Here is a 21021-nt window from a genome sequence, read left to right as displayed (position 1 = left end):
ACCAACTCTAACTAAGGCATCCTCTATGAAACCAGCAGGATAGGCAACACTTCTATTAGCTAAATGAATTACCACATCAGTTGACTGCAAAGGACCTAGAGATAGAGAATTAAAAATAGACAGAGGCATAACACTAACAGAAGCTCCTAAATCTAGCATGGCATTGTCTAACTTATTGTTCCCTATAATACAAGGTATGATGAATGTACCTGGATCTTTACATTTTTCAGGGATTTGGGGAACAAATTTACCAATCAATGCGGAGACATTTCTGCCCATACTAATTCTTTCACTTCCTTTAAGCTTCCGCTTATTAGTGCACAACTCCTTCAAGAATTTAGCATATCTTGGAATTTGCTTTATTGCATCCAGCAGAGGTATGTTTACCTCTACTTTCCTAAATGTTTCCAAGATCTCCTTCTCTGCCTCTTCCATTTTTTGTTGGAAATTACTCTTGGAGGGAATGGAAGAGTGATATACTGCTTCTCTTTAGATTCACCTGCATAGAAATTGTTAGGTAACTTACTCTTTAAATTTTTGTCATCATCTTTTTTTGGAGTAGAGTGAGGTTGGGCAAGTTCATTGGCGGATGAAGAAGATGCTACTGGTTGAGGTCCTTGACACTGCTTTCCTGACCTCAATGTAATGGCACTCACATTTTTGTGATTCTGGACAGATTGAGAAGGTAATCTATCAAAATTCTGGGACTGCTGTTGATTTAACTGTGTAGCCAACTGTCCCATCTGATTAGTTAAGCTCTGAATGGAGGCTTTGATATCTTGCTGAAACTGCATGTTTTGCATAGTCATTTGCTTCACAAGTTCTTCAAGCGAAGGTTGCGGAGGGGCCTTAACTGTTTGTTGTTTCTGGGGCTGTTGTTGTTGCTGTTGTTGCTGGATTGGTGGAGGAACGTATGGTTTGCTTGGGCCAACAGCATTTTGAAAGTAAGGTTGTTGTTGTTGCTGTTGTTGTGAAGGATTCGACCATCTAAGGTTGGGATGATTCCTCCATCCGGGATTGTACTTGTTGCTGGAGAGGTCATAGTTATTCTGTTGTGGCTGATTTTGCTGCTGAGGTTGAGGAGGTCTGTTGTAGATGTTTGCAGCATAAGCATCAGGCTGTTCAATTGCTTCAGATTGTTGCACAGAAGGGCAAAGGTTTGTGTGGTGGTCGGCAGAGGAGCATAAACCACAAAGTCTGGCGACAAGTGCAGATTTTTGATTCATGGCCAGTTGAGTTACCAGGTTAACCAAGACATCTAGTTTACCTTCAAGCTTCTTAGTCTCACCTGATGAATTTGTGGCTACTTCATGCACTCCTCTAATGACAATAGCATCATTTTTGGCACTGAATTGCTGAGAGTTGGAAGTCATCTTCTCAATTAAATTTCTAGCTTCAGCAGGGGTCATGTCTCCAAGGGCTCCACCATTGGCAGCATCTATCATACTTGTCTCCATGTTGCTGAGTCCTTCATAAAAATATTGGAGGGGAAGCTGCTTTGAAATCTAGTGGTGAGGGCAACTAGCACATAATTTTTTAAATCTCTCCCAGTATTCATATAGGCTCTCTCCACTGAGTTGTCTAATGCCTGAAATATCTTTTCTGATGGTCGTGGTCCTAGAAGCAGGGAAAATTTTTTCTAAGAATACTCTCTTGAGGTCATCCCAGCTCGTGATGGACCTTGGAGCAAGGTAATATAGCCAGTCCTTTGCCACTCCCTCTAAAGAATGAGGGAAGGCCTTCAGAAATATGTGATCCTCCTAGACATCTGGTGGTTTCATGGTGGAGCAGACAATATGGAATTCTTTCAGATGTTTGTGTGGGTCTTCACCTGCAAGACCATGAAACTTTGGAAGCAAATGGATCAGTCCAGTTTTAAGAACATATGGGACATCCTCATCAGGGTATTGGATGCACAAGCTTTCGTAGGTGAAATCAAGTGCAACCAATTCCCTTAGAGTCCTCTCACAGGGTGGAGGGTGTGCCATGTTCTCAGAATGCTCAAAATCACCAATAACAGAATGCTTAGGATGCTCAAAAGGTACCAAATGATGTCTAACTAATCTATGAAATGTCCTATCTATCTCAGGATCAAAGGGTTGTAAGTCAGATGAATTTCCTCTAGTCATACACTAAATTCAACATGCACAATTAGTTGCCTTCTTATGCAAGTACAGTGTAGGTTTGAACTACAACTACCATTAAATGATATCCAAATGACTTGAAATTTTGTGAGAAACCTTATAAAATGATGAGAAGATAGCACAAAAAATTTCAAATGAAAATTCGAAGTCTAACTATATAAGCTAAAAAGGATAAGTTAAGAAAAATAAGAGAATAATACTTAAAAAAACTTTTGACAAAATCACTTTTTTTGGACGATGGAGACCTCATCCGACCTATGGCGGGCTACCACGGCATAGGAAATTTTTTTCTACCCCAAATACATATACAATAATTGCGATTTTGATAACCGGAGCAAAAGTTATGGCCGTTTGAAGTTTTGACAAAAATCAAATTTGCTACTTTTTTGGAACTTTCAAATCTGACCAAACTAAAGGCTCTAGCTATTTTTCCCACAAAATATAGATTAAAAGAAGTTACCACAAAAAAATTCAGCCAAAAATAAAAACTCTAGCTACTAAAACAAAAAATCCCAAATAATTCAACAAGGGTGGTTGCTAAAATCCGTCGCTACATGATTTCCACTACTACTTTGTTTTGCCGCAAGCAAAAGTGGTCGCTAAATCTATCACAAAACACTATTCACCACAAAACACCGAAAACTGAAACAGGGGAAGCGCTTAACAGAAAAACTAAAACAGAACACACACTAAACAAAATACCAAGACATTAAACAACACTAACACACACACTAACAATTAAACATAAAACACGAAAGAATTAAACACTAATACGACACTAGCTATTATGAACCTTTGGACACTGCTCCCCGGCAACGGTGCCAAATTTGATCGGGCCCGTCCCCGAATCAAATAAATTTTAAAATGTAGTAACTAGGAAGTGATCCTAGATCATTTCCCACCGAGTAATGATACACCAAATGTTCATAACAGATAGTAGGAAATAGTAACAAATTGGGGGGGGGGGGGGGTTGTTTGCTTTTGTAAATTAAACAACGAGTAAAATTGAATTAGAATTTATCAGAATTAAAATACGTTGTTTCCCCTTGATTCACAAGCAAGTCTCTTATCCTAGGTTGCGAGAATTTATCCTTTATCAGTTCAACCACTTAATCCAATCCTAAATTAAATTACTAAGCGAAATTTAACATAAAGCATTCATTATATGATTAAGCATCATACACACCAATTACTCATAAACGATCATTAAGCATGAACGTAAATTAAGCACAGAGACAATTAATTAAGCACTAAGCATGCATGAATTAATAGCAACAAATTTAGAGTAATTAGTGAAGAGGAAAAACTGAACAGAATTTAACAATAATAATAGAACCTCAAAGAGAACTGTGCTTGGTCCTCAAGAGAAAACAACGCTACAGACTTAGCCTTCCATTAATCAAATAGAGAACAAAATTTTATTGATAAAACTAAAAGTCTGAACTAGAATTGTAAAAAACGAAAATAAAAGAGAAAGAGAAGAGAGACTAAAACTAAAAACGAAAAATAGAAGGGAGAGAGAGAGAGAGAGTTAAACTAGAACCTTGGTGTTGTTATATGGTTTTTTTTAACCGTCTTTGTAGCTAACGTTGTAGAAAGTTTTGACTTTCTGTGACGGTTATTAAAAAACCGTCTTAGAAAAACTACACATTCTAAGACAATTTCTAGGAAAATAACCGTCTTAAAATGTCAACATTCTAAGACGGTTACTTGATTTTAAGACAATTTTTAAATAACCGTTTTAGAATATAATTTTTTTTAAAAAAAATTAAAATAATTTAGGATTTTAAGATGGATTTTTAAAAAAAGTCGTCTTAGTAAGACGATTTTCTCTTAGAATGTTTTTTTAACAAAAAAAATAATTTTAGGATTTTAAGATGATTTTTTAAAAAATTGTCATAGAATATAGACATTCTAAGACGATTTTTCATATAACCGTCTTAAAATGTTTTTTTATAAAAAAAAATAAAAAATCCAGAAAGGGAGCAAGTCCTAAACTCTACCAGCGTAGCATAGGGACATATTTTCACGCTTCCTTCCAAGAATAATGAACTCAATGTTCTCACTGTGCATGTGGTTAGCAAATATGATCACATTCTATTATGTAAAAAAAATGACCGTATTCTTGATTTGTCATATTTTACTTTCGAGGAGTTTTTAAAAAAAATAAAAAAATTAGTTGAGTTAAATCTCAAAATTCGGAAAAATCAGGATAGATATATTAAAATTCAAAAAACACTTATAAAGATAACTATAGATTCTGTTGAAGAAATATGATACTCAAAAAGGCATGTGAAAATAAAATAAAAGAGGACTTAAATATAATTTTAGTTTCTTAAATTTGTAAATTTATCATTTTTAGTCTTTTAAATTTACACTTGTATTTTCTATTCTCTATTCTCTTAAATTTGCAAAAAAAAAAATCTTTTATGCCATCAAAATTTTTCATAAATTGTGTATTTAAATCGTCAAAAATCAATCAAGAAGGATTAAAAAAATATTTTACAATTTTGAAGACTAAAATAAATAAACTTTAATTTGAGGAGTTAAAAAAGACATACATCAAATTTAAGTATCAAAAACATATTCAAGGTAACAGAGAAACATTAATTAATAGGTATTATTTTAGCTTTTATTTAATAAAAAAAAGTATTGTAGCTTTTACAACAAGGCGAATGTCCTTTTCCATATTAGTACAATTTATAATAAATAATTTTTTAATATATAAACTATATTATAATTATTATTTTTAATTGATAAATATTTAAATTATATTTTAAATTTATAAAGAATAATTTAAATTATGATATAGAATTATTTTTAACTATTGACATTTTATTTTTAAAAGGTAATTTAAAGTAAAGATAAAAGCGTAAAAGGGTAGTTTGAAATGATTGTGAAATAAAGTCTTTGGTTGATTAATGGTAAAGGTGAAAATAGATTAAGCATAATAAGGTTTTGCTTAAATAGTCTTCGTCTATATAAAATGTTAAAGGCTAAAGTTTAGTTTATTATTTGTTATAGATCTTTTTAAAGCCTAAGTGACATTTTTGAAAGTTAAGGCAAATTTTTTACCTAAAAGAAATAAAATAAAAATTTACCCAAATGACACAAATTAATAATTATTTACATGCATAATATAATTTATTGTTTATAGATAAGAAATTGGTTTCCCCAAAATTCACCACTCAACTCTATTTTTATTTTTTTTTATGTTAAGAAATCAATTCTTGAGAAATCAATTTCTTGACGTGTTTCATTTTTTTTCAAATCAACCTGGGAAACCGATGTTGTAAGGTTCTTTTTATATATATATAAAAAAATATAATGAGTTTTTTTTTACTTATTTCAGTTTTTTTAAATAGTTTTCTATTTTTTTTGTTACCCTTTGTTTTTAAAAAATATGTGTTTGATTTTATTTTTTTATATTTTTTTGCTACAACTTTTTTTAAGAAAATTGAGTGTTTTTTGTTTTAATTTATTTAAATTATTTTAGTTTACTAATTTATACATGTATATATTAATTTTTAAAATATATAATTTATCTACACTTATGTAAAAACTTGAATATAAAATACATGTTTAAATTTATTAATAGGCCAAGTTAAAATTTTAAATAGATTAAATCAAAGCTAAAAATATAATCTATAACAGATTATAGACCAAGCTCAATCCTTCCATTTTTTTCCTTCTTATTAACATATTTTATTTTTTTACATGTTTTTTTTTGTTATCATATCATAAATCCTATAAAATTTATATTTTTTTATAATTATTTTTCTCTCCCTAAATGTCTTGTAATAACATTATGAATGTTCATGAAATATTTTTTCTATGAATTGATATCACTTATGATATTTATACATATCAAATGTTTTAAATTAATGAGAAGAGAGTAACATTGAAAAAAATTTAAAAGTCAATTTTTAAATTTACAAAAAAATTTAAGTTAATGATAAAATTAAATTTATCTTATTATCAAATTTTAATTGAATAAAAACATTTAGCTTATTAAAAATAAGTGAAAAAAAATATAAATGATAATAAAAAGAAAAAGAGCATGTAGCAACCAATCAAAAGAAGATTAAAAATATAGCAACAAGTTCAATTGAACTAAAATATTTAAATTTGAATTAATACAATAAAATTTCCCAAATACAAACAATATGACATACATTCAACGTTGTTGGTTTGAGCCTACACGGTAAGGGTAATTTTTCTTTGAATGACCTGCGATGCAACACACGGAACATCGCTTTGGTTGACCCGGTTCTCGGATATCTATTTCGGTGTGGATACAAGTGGAGAAAGGACGAACTTTAGTACTTATTTTCTTTTATGGGTCGGGGGAGATCATTGGCTCGTGACACAGTGGCCAATAGGCTTCATTGTACAATTCTTCAAACAATCCTTTGTATACGTTGGAGACACTTTCCAACATATATACAGGATGAGCATGCTTACAAGTAGCAACAACATGAGAACAAGGCATGTGCAACTTTTGAAATTTGTCACAGTTACACCATATTTCATCCAGCTTAACTATGAAATCTCCAATGGGCCAAACCTCTCTTGAGTTTATTGTCTCTTGGACCAAGAATCGTGTGTCACATCGATTGAACTCAAGAATATTGTGAGTGTTTTCCTTTCTAAGTGTGTCTTCGATGACCTTATTTAGTACTTCCATATAAACTTTGTCTTCGTCCTCACTAAAGGGATCGAGTTCTTCATTAGATAAGTCTAGCTTTGTTGTGAACTCAAACTCATTTGGTCGGGTTGATGAGGAAGACTCTACTGCAAGGGTATTGAAGTACATGTGAGAATAATCCTCAGTAGCATCAAATGGTTGTGAGTAAAAAAAAAATTGGTGGAAAATTCTCCAGAAAGAAGTTGGGTAAAAGATGTGTTTGGTTCAAATATATTTTGTTCTTGTTGGGATAAAGCTAAAGTGTCTTGGGTTGCATGGGATAATTGTGAATAATGAGACTAGGGATAATATTATGATTGATAAGGTACTAGTTTAGGGTTTGGGTGGGAACTGTATTGCACTTGATGTTTGCATACAATTCGCAACATTGAAGAGTCTCAATTTGGAAAATAACATAAATCATACCTTTCATGTCTTCAATGTCAACAAGTTGGACTGTTGTAAATTTCAGCATTTTGTGCCTCACTACTTGTGGGTATCAAAATTTTTATTACATACTTGGTCCAATGGTTGAAGACGAAGGTGTTGGTGGAATTTTTTCACGATTTCAAGTGTGAGGTCTCGCTTTGTTTCAAAGAACAATGTGTTGGGGCTTTGAAAAGTATTCTGTTTATATGTTTTGATGATTTCACCATCGTTGTGCACTAACCATTTGACAAATGAGGAAGACATATTGTGTAATAGACAAAGAACAGAGAAACAAATGTGACGTGACACAAGGTTTGTGTTTGCAAACTTGGAAGAAAGTAAAAGAACAAAGAAGTGTTGTGTGGATGTGTTCAACAAAGTGTTTTCATGTCAATAAACCTATTAAGACAACTTTTGGGTCTCGATTCGGCCCTCAAACACATGAACCAACTAGCAAAACATAGGAAAAAAATTAGCAAGAGTTGAAGATTTCAATCCATGAGGGAAACTTTTGTCACATAGATTGTTATTTGTATCAGTTGTTTTGGTTAAAATAATGTTTCATCCCTATAGTTTTCATGTCAATAAACCTATTAAGATAACTTTCGGGTCTCAATTCGATCCTCAAACACATGAACCAAGTGACCAAAAAACAAGAAAAAATTACTAACAGTTGAACATATAAATCCATGAGGACAACATTGGGCACTTGGATTTTAATTTGTATAAACTATTTTTGTGAACATAATGTTTCATTCCCTTAGTTTTGATGTCAACAAAGTCATTAACACAACTTCTGGGTATCAATTTGGCTCTTAAATGCATTCAATAAATAGGCCAAAATGAAGAAAAATTACTAACACTTAGATTTCAATTGATACTTAAAACTTTTGGCATTAAAACATAGATATTTAACTAAATTATATTTATAGTAAGTATTTAAATATATGGATTTTTCTTGAATGCTATTCTACATAAATTATATTTTTAATAATTTAATATATATAAATTAGTGAACTAAAAAAATTAAAACAAATAAAACCAAAAACAAAAAGTTCATTTTTAAATAAAAAAACCAAACAATATAAAAACCAATTTTAAATAAACAAAAACAAAAACAACTAACTACATAAATTAAAAAAGAAAACAAAAAATAGTTCATTTTTAAATAGAAAACCAAACAAAATAAAAAAAATTAGATAAACAAAGACAAAAAAACTCAAATAGATAAATAAAAAAACAAAAAAATAGTTCATTTTTAAGTAAAAAAAACAAAGTAAAAAACAATTTTAAAAAACTAAAACAAGAAATCAAATAAATAAATACAAAAACAATGAAAAAACACATTTTCAGTTGTGTTTAAAAAAAAGGATTCGAAAAAAATATAACACATTAAGAAATTGATTTCTAATAATCGATTTCTTAACAAAGAAAAAAAATAAAAAAACTGATTTCTCACCTCTGAACAGTAAATTATATCATGCATATAAATAATTGTTGCCTTGTATCATTTAGATAAATTTTTATTTTATTTATATTATTTAGTTCATAAATCTTGAAAAGACTCGTATTTAAATAAGTTAACTGACTGGTAATAAACAAAAAGGTTAATTAACTAATAGGTCAATAAAAAAAAAGTCTTTATACAAAACAAATATAAATTATATGAAGATTAAAATGACAACTATATATTCAAAGCATTATATACGGATGGAAATAGATTGGTTAAGCTTTATAAGAGTCAAATCTTACTTTTGTGCGTGTAGTATGAGATCTCTTATTAGGGCAAAAACTTTATTTTCAATAAGCTTGCAAGTTTGACTATTTAAGTGGGTTAACATGATTGATAAGGTAAATATATGAGTTTTACAATATAAAAAAATTAATATAATAATTATGCTAATAAAAAAAATAAATGTTATTCATATTTACTTAAATAAGTCAACCGTGTTAGGCATAAAAGACTTACCAAGTGGACTAGGCTTGACTTTTTTTTTTAACCATATACTCTTTAATAAAAATATGGGTATAGTTTATTTGCTAAAAAGAAAATCAAGCCTGACTTGAGCATGATATAGGTTAAGCCATAAGCCTGTTGGATGGACAGACTTATTTTCATCCTTAATTGTGAGATAGTGTGTTAATTAACCTCCAAAAGATAAATAAAAAGACAATATTAAAAATATCTAATTGAAAGAATATGAAAAGTTAAAGTTTCACGCTTAAGCTTGTAAATTTTAATTTGTAGTATAGAAGTTTTTGTTAAGCAAGAACAAGAGATGTGCTAAGACATCACAGAGTCGATCATGGGTTCTTTAAAGTTAACTATCTATTTTTTATTCTCTAAAGAATCAAGTTAAGCGACGTGAAAGCTTTAATAACAAAGAAATATGTATACTAAAAATAAAAGATATACTCACAGTGTATAAAAAATATATCATGTAAAAAAGGAAAATTTCACATTGGATGTATTCAATTCATTAGATAATTTTATCGTTGTTAAAACACTCCTTATTTTTTCATTATTCTCTTTTAAACTACGATAATTGTTACTACTCTTACATTGTGGGTTTTTTCTTCCCTAACACTTATTTATTTATTTATTTGACCTCCACACCTTTTTTTTCTCTTCTTTTCTTTTTTATTTAAAAATTTAGAGAAAGGCCGGGGGATGTGTTGTGTAGAAACTATATAGTATGAATGCATATTACGTGGGCCTATTGAGAATTAAAATCCAATAAAAGCCGTGTGTACAGTGTACACTGTGAATGCGACATCTTTGTATAATATTGTTTATGTACCATTTTTTATAATCGTTTTGAAAAGAAAAAAAAAAAAGCACTACCTACCTTTTTTTTTTCCTCGCATTAGTTTTGCCCAGATAAAGAGCAATGAATTAAAAAATTTATGTATCGTCTGAGCTATTTTAACTAGTTTTCTACTGGTTTTCACAACAATTCATAAGTTTAAGTTAATTCAAATAATTAAGATAGATAAAGATTTACACACACGCCATATGTTAACACTATATTTAACGCATTAGCAAAATAGAAATTGAGAAAATAGGCATGCATTGAGAGCACAAAATATAATTGGCCTTTACAATAATTATTTTTTTCTCCTAGCAAATTTTATTTCAGTCAAATTAATTTGACATATTTTTTTAAAGAAACTTGTGAATTTTACTTGTCATTTAACTAATAAAAATTTTATGTGATATGCTGTCATAATTACACAATTTTACTTTTTTTTTGGTGAATTTTATCTTTAGTTTTTTTTTGACAAATTTTATTCCTAATTTTTATTTTTGACAATTTTTACCCCAAAATTTGAGCTTACTAAGGAACAACCATCAAACAAAGGACGAAGAGTAAAATTTACAAATTTTAAAAAATAACCAAATTAGTTTGTTAAGGATAAAATTTACTAAAGAATAAAAAGTTGGAATAAAATGTAATTAAATCTATTAATTTTTTTGTTGACTTTCTTTGTATGGCGGGCAAGTGAACAATCCTTCCCGGTGAAATTCCTAATGTATAGAGGCTAGTTGTGTATGGGAAGCCTCTCCGTTTTAATTTTTTTGTAAATAATTTTTTATGTTAAATATATGAATATATATTTTTTAAATCAAATAATTAATATCTTATATATTTATAAAGTATACATTACATTCTCAAATGGACATAGCCTAGGCATGTAACATTATTTAATTTAATTTAATTTGAGTAGGACCAAAGAGATTCCTGAATTTATTATTTTTAATGGTATATGGATTATTAGATTAATTTATCAAAATAATTAACCATCAAATTAATCTTTAAAATTTTTAATCGTTTCTGTATTATTTCGTTAAAATATTTTGATGCCATATTAATCTCTGAAAGATTTTCTTTTCTTGTAACTTTTAATTTCCACTAATGTCAAAAATCTTTACGTATCTGAATGATAATAAAAAATATTAAAAAACGAATTTATTGACAAATTCTTAAAAATTTGATGCAAGAACAAAGCATCAAAGATAACTGAAGGAAACAAAATATTTATTTATTTATTTATAAATCAAAATATTTAATTTTTTTACTTTTTATAATGAGTAATTTTGGATTCTATTATCTAAAATTAAATATTAACTTTGATATAATGTATTAATATTAATATGACACTTGGTTAAATTATTCACATAATACTTAGGTAATAAGGGATTAAATAACATAAAAAAAACTTGACATGAATTGAACTCATAATTTTCTTATTCAGAATAGGATAATAAACTATTAAAACTTTATAAACATCATTTTATATGTAATGAATAGTTATTAATTATTTTAATTATAAAATTTATAAATTAAAAAAATATTTAACATATAAATATTTTTTATTTTATTTTATATCATTTTATATATTTTAATTTTGACTAATTTACATATTTTTATTTTACCAATTTATAATTAAATTTCATAAATTAGTATATAAATTATTTACATAAATTATTTTATAAACTGATTTTAATGTAAAAATTATTTTTTACTCTAATTATATAAATCAATATAATTACCTTTATTAATATGTAAATTATAAAAATTATGTAAATTTATTGTAATATTTAAATTATTTTTATTATAATTATATAAATTAATAAAATTTTAATATTTAATTTTCAAGAAACTTACAAGTTAATATTTTTGTTTTAACTATAAAAAATTATATACTAAATAAGATTTATAATACCAATTATATAAATCAAGAAAATTACATAAAATTATTTATATAATATGTTTTATGTGATTTATTTTTGTATATAAATAATATAAATTTTTATTTTAATTACAATAAGTAATGAATTTTTATTGTTTAGATTATTTATATATTATTTCAAATTTACGTAACTTTTAAAATTAAATAAAATATTTTTTAAAATAATATATAAATTAGTTTATGTAATTGTTTTAGAATTATAATAAAACAAGAACAAAATTTTATATATAATAATTTATGAATTTATATTAAAATAAAATTTTATAATAAAATGAATGTAAGTAAAATTAAATATTAAATATTTTATTTTAATTTATAAGCTATATAATTTTTTTAAAAAAACTCTTAACTTACGATAGTTTACAAAATTAGCTAAATAAAGAGAGTATTTTAGTGATTTATTATTTTTTTTCTTAAATAAAAGGTTATGAATTCAAGATTTTTTTATTTTTTTACTTTATTTAATCACTTATCATATAAGTATCATGTCAATTAATGAAAGAAACAAAATTATTTATTTTAAAAAATAAGAGGACTAAATATCTTGGTTTAGAAATAAAATAACTAAAATTGGAGATTTAAAATTATAAAAGAATCAAAATTATAATTTACCCAATATGTATTCAACAAATACTCATGTTATAATTTTGTTAATTATATAACAACATATGCTTTTTTTTTCTTTTACTGCAACTACTTATGCTAATCACATTCACATATGCATAACGTACCAATCATTTTAATTGTATACTTTTACTAGAAAAAAATTGTCGTGAAACCAACATAGAATTCCACCACCTTTTGCTTTCACAAAGTTATTATTTGAAATTAATTTTATAACAGTTATAAGGCTATTTATTTAAGTTGAGTTTAATTTCGATGTATTATCGATCTAAATTTTTTATACTATTAATTAATTAGAAATTACTATTAATATAATTTTTAAGATAATTATTATAAAAATCAATAAATTTATCATATATCAAATTTTTTTTTAGGCTGTCATACATCTTATATAATAATGTAAATTTTTTTATACTATCAATATTTAGGTTATTTCTCTTTGAATCTTTCGCTTGCTACTGTATGGTAAGTTCAATTTCTTTTAGATAAATAATAATATATACATTGATTTTTGTCTAATTATGAATTATAATTTTTTTGGATTTTATAATAATTATTTAAGAGATTACACTAAAGATGATTTTTGATTGATTAATAATATAAAAAATTTACATGAATAATATATATCTATTAACGTGATGTTACATGGAAACAAGATTTTTTAAAAAAAAATTAAACTTTCATGCAATTCTTTTCTTTCATATATGCACTAATAATAATACATGCATTGATTCTATTTGAGTCAATGTGATCATTATGATTATGATAGATAAAACTTTTCTTCTAAGTATTTAACACACTTGAATATATGTCTTGTAAATAATATATGCATTAATTTTCATCCAATCACATATGAACATGTATAATAAATATGTTGGTTTTTTATAATAATTGTTTTTTAAAAATTGCACTAAAGAAGAATTTTGAATGTTGATTATGTAAAAAAATTTAGACTACTATGTATCTATTAGTGAGACGTTACATTGTTTTTGTGTATGCCACAATTATTTTCCATTGAAGGTAATTCTAATCAAGTATGATAGAATTATGGTTGTAACACAAATACTCTTTCATAATATATGTTAGGTGTTTGATTTAACTCCGCAAGATGAATTAAATTTAAATTTTTGTTATTTAATGAACTAACTACGTATTGATGTTGTGTTAGTAGTGAATTTTCATGATATTTGGGCCTTTATTGGTGGGTTTTAATGAAGTAGAAGATGGGTGTGGTTAGAGAAAATATTGGGTAGTTATTTAAAGAAAAAAATATCTATTTCTAATGTATCCTCCAAAAGCCTTATATGTCAAGCATTTCTAAAAAATTCCTATACTATTCATTCTTCTCATTCCTCAATAAGCTATCTTCGTGATATTTTGAATGCCTACCCCTGGAAACTTATTCTCTACTTCTCTAAAGCTTTTATAGTTGATTTTTGGTTTGGTAAGCTCATCTCCTCCTCTCTCATTTGATTTCTTTATTCCTTTCCTACCAGGGACATATTTATGTGTTTTCCTCAATTTTTCTCTTGTTATAATTTTTTTATATAATGTATATTTAATGTTTATTTTTATTAGATATTTTTATGTAGAAATAAAGATATTTAGTGTTGTTAATTTTTTCTACTTTTGATAAAATATTTTATTTTATGTAGTTTTTAATTATGGAGATAATAATATTTTCTCTTTTTAGATGAAATATTTGAGTATCATTTATTTTTCTTTTTAATAGTATTTTCTTTTATAATCTTTTATTTTAATAGGTATGAATAATTGTATTTGATAAAGACTTTGGGTGCCATGCAAAACTAATATTTAATATTGAGTCTTTAAAAAAACTATTTAGTTTACCTTTTACATAACACTACTAAAAAATAGCGCTTTAGCGATCGACAAATCCCGTTGCTAAATCATTAAATTTGGTCGCTATTAGTATTAGTAACCGAAATAGCAACCGAAGCTGTTACGTTGCAAAAACCCAAGTCGCCAAGTCCATTGTAACCGAATTTACTTTCGGCTGCTATTTAGCGACCGAACTAGTGACGCACTAAAATAATAATTTCGGTCACTGTGTAGTTGGTTGCTATTTTTCTTGGGACCAATTCTATAACCAACATTGTTTGTCGCTAATATGTAGTTATATTTTAAATTTAAAATAAAATTGAAAAAATATCCGGTCGCTATTTCAGTTGCTATCATATAATTAAACTTAAATATAAACTAAATTCAAAAGTAGTTCGGTCGCTATTGAATTATCAATTTTAATATATAATTTTAAAAAAGTCATTCAGTCGCGAATCCGGTGGCTGAATTTGCAATAAAATATATTTCGGTCGCTAGTATATAATTTATTTCAAAATTTAATGGATATCGGTTGCTAATTCGGTCGCTATTTAATATTAATTTTTTTAATGCAAAATTATGTTGTATGTTTTGTTTTTCTAGTTACGTTTTGACCTGCTTAATAATTATCAACTATAAAAAAATTGTAATTAAATTGTATAATCAAAATTATAAATAAAATTAGACATTCATAATGAGTAAATATATATCTTATAACAAAGTTCTATTTTAAAGATTCATGAAGTGTAAATTCAAAGTTTTCAAAGTTTAATCAAATGCAACGTAAAAGTTAATAAAGTTCAAATTCATAACTAACGTGGCCTAATCAAAGTAAAGTAAACAATAACTAGAGTCAATGATCATTTTCCATGTCATGAGGACGATCAACTTGAGCATCATTAACATGGTGGTCTATTCCATCTGCTATGGTATGTGATAGACTAGGAGCTAGTATGATAGGCTGAATATGCAAGTGTTATAGTATACGTTGCATTTGCTCATTTTGTTGTTGCATCTGTTGTCTCATCTCCTGACTTTGGTGGTCATGATTCTCCATCATTTGCAACATCTTTTCCTCAAGTGTCTTCTCCTTATTTGCCTTTGCCAAAAGCTCAGCATTCAATTTATTAATTGTCTCACGCATTTCCTCTATTTGGTCTTCCACAAGAGCAATAGAAGTAGATGAAGCTGATTTTGAGCAACTAAACCTTTGCTCAAAGTACCTAGGTCGTACACGTTCCCCTTGTAATTTGGACCTCCAACAATATTCAAATATATTTCATTATCATTAATAGTAGTGTTAGGGGAATCCTGTGTAGATGTGTCTTCCTCTATCGAACGTTGTAAGATTTCATCTCGATGATGTTGATATTTCTCCTTCAATATAAAGTGAGGTATGAAGATAAATTGTTAAATGTGTAGACATATAAGGATTAATATTCAAGAAAATCATCACTAATACAGGGAAAAAAATTGACTTTAATCTACTATAGTAGGCTTCAAAGTTTATACTAGTCAATCACAAACATTTAACACTAACTAAAGAAAAAGCAAATCAAGATGTGTAAATAGGTTCAAGAGACATTCATCAAAGGTAAGAGTTCATTTATAATCCCAGACACTATATATCAAATAAAGTGATAGGATTAGAAGAAACAACTTACAGCAAATTCGCAGGACTTGTCATTGACCCATTCTCCCGACTTCAATTACTTAGTTTTCTCCATCATCTCCCAAGCAGTTGGTGGTCTTTGAAACTCCTTTGACTACATAAATTTAAGAAATTAAAATTGTAAAACATTTAATTAATTACATTGAATTGAAAATCAATGAGGTATACATGCATACATACATACATATATACATACATATATATAAAGTAAAATTACCAGCTTTTCAAAGTGAGCTGCAGTAGATATGGAACCACCACAGTATGTTAAGGCTCCTTGATGCAATCCTACCCCGCAAGGGCATTGGATAGAAGACTCCAAGAAGATTGAACTGGAGATGCAAGAGAAGGCCCTAGGGTTCTCATGAGCCTTAGGGTAGATTTCGGGCCCATGGGCTAAGTATGAGCCCGCTTATCTTTGTACATATTAGATTGAGATTTCATTATTTTTTGGCCTTGTATTTAGGGCTCCATAATATAGATAAGGTACCCTAGAAATGTAGGATTTTTCAGCCCTTATATTTTAGGGTACCTAGACTAGTTTTTGTATTAGGGGTAGTTTTATAATTTCACATGCATTAAGTAAATATTTGATGTGTGTGGTTGGAAATAAATTTAATTGAATTGGGAGAAGCCCAATCCAATTAAAGTTTAGAGGGGGAGGTGAGCATTTGCTTGCTACACCCCATTGCCACATCATATGATCATACTTTGTGCATGTCCTTCATGCTTTACATGCCTCATGACACCTAAGCACACTTAGTCGAGAATCTTGGACTTGATCTTGGATTAGTGGGCTGAACCATAGCTAAAATTCACTAATCATAATTAGTGAAAATTTGGCTCCACATATTCAATTTCAAATTCAAGTGAAATTTGAATAGAAATTCAAATTTCCCTCCAATTTTGTGTGACACTTAGGCTATAAATAGAGGTCATGTGTGTGCATTTTTTTCAATTTTGATCATTTGAAAATTAAACTTCAAAGTTCAGAGCTCTCTTAGAGCAAAAAATTTCGTGCTCTTCTCTCCCTTTCCCTTCATTCATCTCCTTCTTCCTCAAAACTCTTATCCATGACCTCCTATGGTGGTGAGCTTCTTCTAGACTCATCTTCTCCTTGAAGTGGTGTCTCCTCTCAACTCTTCTTCTTCTCCATTCCGCTGCCATTCATCTTTTAAGAAGCAAAGGAATCTATTAATGAAGAAGATCCTAGGCCTACAAGCTCCAATGGAGCTTACATCACTCCTCTATCAACAGATCGATTCACCTTGGCAGTGGAGCTCTTGTTTAGGAAATTTGTAGAACCCCAATGTTCGTCCAAGGCTGCTCGAACATTAGTTGTTATCCACTTTCCTTTATCTTGACCATTTCTAATCTTGTTCATTGCACTTTTTAAAATACGTGAACCTTTTGTCTCAAAAACAGCTCTAATGGCTCGCTCTTCTTGTGAGTGTCATCTATACTCTTTCTGCATAAAATATGAAACAAGAACTAAATTAGAAATCATACAAGAAACAATAAATTTTAAATTACACCATAATTCAAGTTACCTTAAACTCTCCAAACCACCTATCACAAAGGTCAACTGACACCTTCAACCAACTTGGAGCTGGTTCATCAAATTTTGCCCTAATGATATTTGATATGATATTAGAACACCCATATGTTGGCTGAAACCTATGTACAAAGACATTGTCAATACCATATTTAAAAAACATTTTAAGAAAATTATTAGTTAAATAAAATGCACTTACTCTCCTTTATATGCACTAATGAAAGGCCTTTCATCAACAATATGTTCACAATTTGGATCTGTTGGGTACTCAGGTGTAACAGAATCATCTGGTGCTGAAGGTGGAGCATCTCTAACAGGGGTAGTGGGAATTGACTCCCTTACAAAGGTAGGATTTGGTTGGTCTTGAGCTGTAGGGAGTGTGTTTGGAGTCTGTGCAACCACATGAATCATTGACTCTAAGGTTGATATGTGAATGGATGAGGTCTATTGAATTATCTTTAACTTAAATTTAAATATATTCAATTAAGTAATTTATTGTATCAATATTATAACATACACTACAACAATTTAAACATGAATAAAAAAGACAAACCAAGAGAGGGGTCCAATGAGATGTGTCAACCACTGTAACTAGTTCCTCTGCTGTGCTATTTCCTTGGTTGTTTGCAATCCCATGTACACATCAAACCATCTTGCACTAAAATTGTTCAAAGTTCAAAAACACAACACTTAATTAATTAGCACTACTGTGTAAGAGCCCCAAATATATACTGAGAAATCCTACGTCTCAGATATGATTATTAATTATTCTACTTATTTCAATTTTCCCACTGTAATAAATAAAAGTAAAAGTAGATTCTCTATATACAACTTTCATTTTTTTTTTCTTACACCTATTATTACTACAAGGCCCATTTTGGTGTAATCAATTTCAACATGACCCAAACTCAATTAACTTTCTGAAAAATTAACTATAAAATTTAAATTAAGTATGTAACATGTCAAAGAGATTATTAAACAAATGTTAATATTATCATTTAAGTTATATGATTTTTTTTATTTGGACTAAAAAGTAAGCAGAAGGGATCGAGTTATTTTAAGAAAAATTTTAAAAGATTTATTCTTCATCTTAATCATTATTTTTTTAAATCTAGTAATTAAGATTGATTATTCATTACAATTATTATATTTTAAGAAAATAAATAAATGATTTTTTTAGAGTTATACTATTTTGATCTCTCCTCAAAAGTAACTAACAGTTGTACTTTGAGAGATTTTTTTATATAAATTTTCTTATTTTGAAAGATTAATGTGATAATATATATATTTCTAATGATTAAAATTGTGTTTTCCCTTCATTTTTCCATGGTATTTCAAATTGACACTATTTAGTTCCCAATGTGACGTGGGACTTATAGATGGTGGCTACCATATGGCTACAATAGAAATGTCATTTGTCTCACATGACCGAAGTAGACAATTTTTTTTTGGTCGGTGAAAAAGAGAATATATTAATTAGCCAATGAGGATGAGAAATACCCAGAAGAAATAATACAAGTAAAGTTCATGGAAAAATAAATAAATGTATATTTGAGGAGTTCTTTACCTTGAAAGGAATGGTGAAATGAAAATAAAGAAAGCGCCCGGTGAGACAAAATCACAAAAATATAGAAAATTACACTTTTTTAGCATTATATATATATATATTGCTTTTTTTTAAAAATAAAAATATATATATTACATATATATTATAAAATGTTTCCATAAAAAATATTATAAAATATTATTTTAATTCGTAAAAGGTTAAATTATACTTTAATCCTTTCTTTTCAATTAGAATCAGTTTGATTGATTGTAGAATGAAAAAGATTCAGTTTAATTTCTTATACTTTAAAAATTTTAATTTCATTCTTTATGTTTTTAATCCGTTGGTTTAGAATTAATGTCCTTATTTCAACCAAAAAAAAATTAGCACCCTTAATATTTTTAATACATTAGTAGTTAAAAATTCACTCGAAACATTCTTTTAATTATAAGATAAATAAATAAAGAACTTAAATTTTACTGTCTAAGAGTCTTTTTTTTATCACAAGAATAGAAGACAAATAGAAAAAATTTACAACAATTCACGTGTTATTCAACTAATGGAGCTAGAGTGTTATACTTCCTTTTTCTTTTTACTAGGAGACTCTATTTAACTTAGACAATGATTAACCTGAATACTCATTAAATTTTGATAATCTTTTATTAATTATCGCACTCAAATTTATCAGCAATAATTTGTCTAAAATTTTTGCATTTATTTTGTATGAAAAATTGTATTTGGACAGATCAATCCACAAATTATAATCAATAACTATTTAAAAGAATTATTTTCAAGGTGTTTTCTCTAACAATTAGGAACATTGTGAATTGATATCATTTCACAACCAAACATATACTTCGTGCTAGTTTAATATATAAGGAATGATAGGATATTATTTCTGAACATTAAGGAAATGTTAGTAGTTTTAGTCTTTTCCCCACTTTAGACATTGATTTATGCACACTTATGTCAGGATATTATTTCTGAACATCAAGTAATTTTGTTAATTATATTACCCTTAAGACCATTGCCAATAAAACTTTCATTGAAAATCATAATGCTTGATGTTATCTATCGATAAACCTTTCTATTTATTCTTTTTGTTAGCCAATTATCATAATTTTTTCTAACATGTATTTATATTTATATAATCCTAATTTTATTTGTAGTCCTGCATTGGTCTAGTGTTCAAGCAACTTGAACTGGGGTTCATGAATGAATTTTTTTTCTTAGAGAAAGCCACATCATACTAAAACACGGGAACTGTTAATCCTACAATACCATTAATTCTACCTTTCATTTTTTTTATTCCTTCTTTGTGCTTCCAGCCTGTCAAACTAGCACACTGCATAGTCAAACACAGAACTAGACATGTTCTAAAACATGTGAAGTGTTTTGAGTGCCCGAAATGTGTCAATCATCATGGACAAGACTGTTCTTGGCACTTCATCTACCACAAACATGAGTTTGTCTAAGATAAGGAGGACTAATTCTAAATGATGGTTTCATAGAGGCAATTTGAGGGGTTCTTCATCACTTATCCCTACTACAAAGCACTCAAAACACACAACCAGCAAAAAAAAAAAATTGAAGTTCCACAAACCTAGGTCTGGCAACGCAAAACTTAGAGCAAAGAAATTCCATAAAAAAAAATATATTTCAACATACAGCAACAATATTTCAGTTAGCAGAAATTGTTCTAATTATATCCAAATCGGAACAAAAGTGTTGGAAAAAATAGGGAACTCAAAACTCAAAACAAAATAAGCA

The 21021-nt window shown here is 28.1% G+C and overlaps 1 non-coding gene across 1 annotated transcript; it reads left to right on the top strand.

Annotated features, from left to right (window-relative positions):
• The first annotated feature begins 1503 nt into the window (after positions 1–1503).
• Positions 1504–1610, top strand: LOC113001007 (small nucleolar RNA R71). The gene has a single exon (XR_003266320.1). It is a non-coding gene; the product is annotated as a small nucleolar RNA R71 (small nucleolar RNA).
• The last annotated feature ends 19411 nt before the right edge of the window (positions 1611–21021 follow it).

This window comes from Glycine max, chromosome 2, assembly GCF_000004515.6.
Source record: "Glycine max cultivar Williams 82 chromosome 2, Glycine_max_v4.0, whole genome shotgun sequence".
Classification (NCBI taxonomy): domain Eukaryota; kingdom Viridiplantae; phylum Streptophyta; class Magnoliopsida; order Fabales; family Fabaceae; genus Glycine; species Glycine max.
Note: the sequence above shows the minus strand (reverse complement) of the source record. Positions and strands in the feature narration are given on the sequence as shown.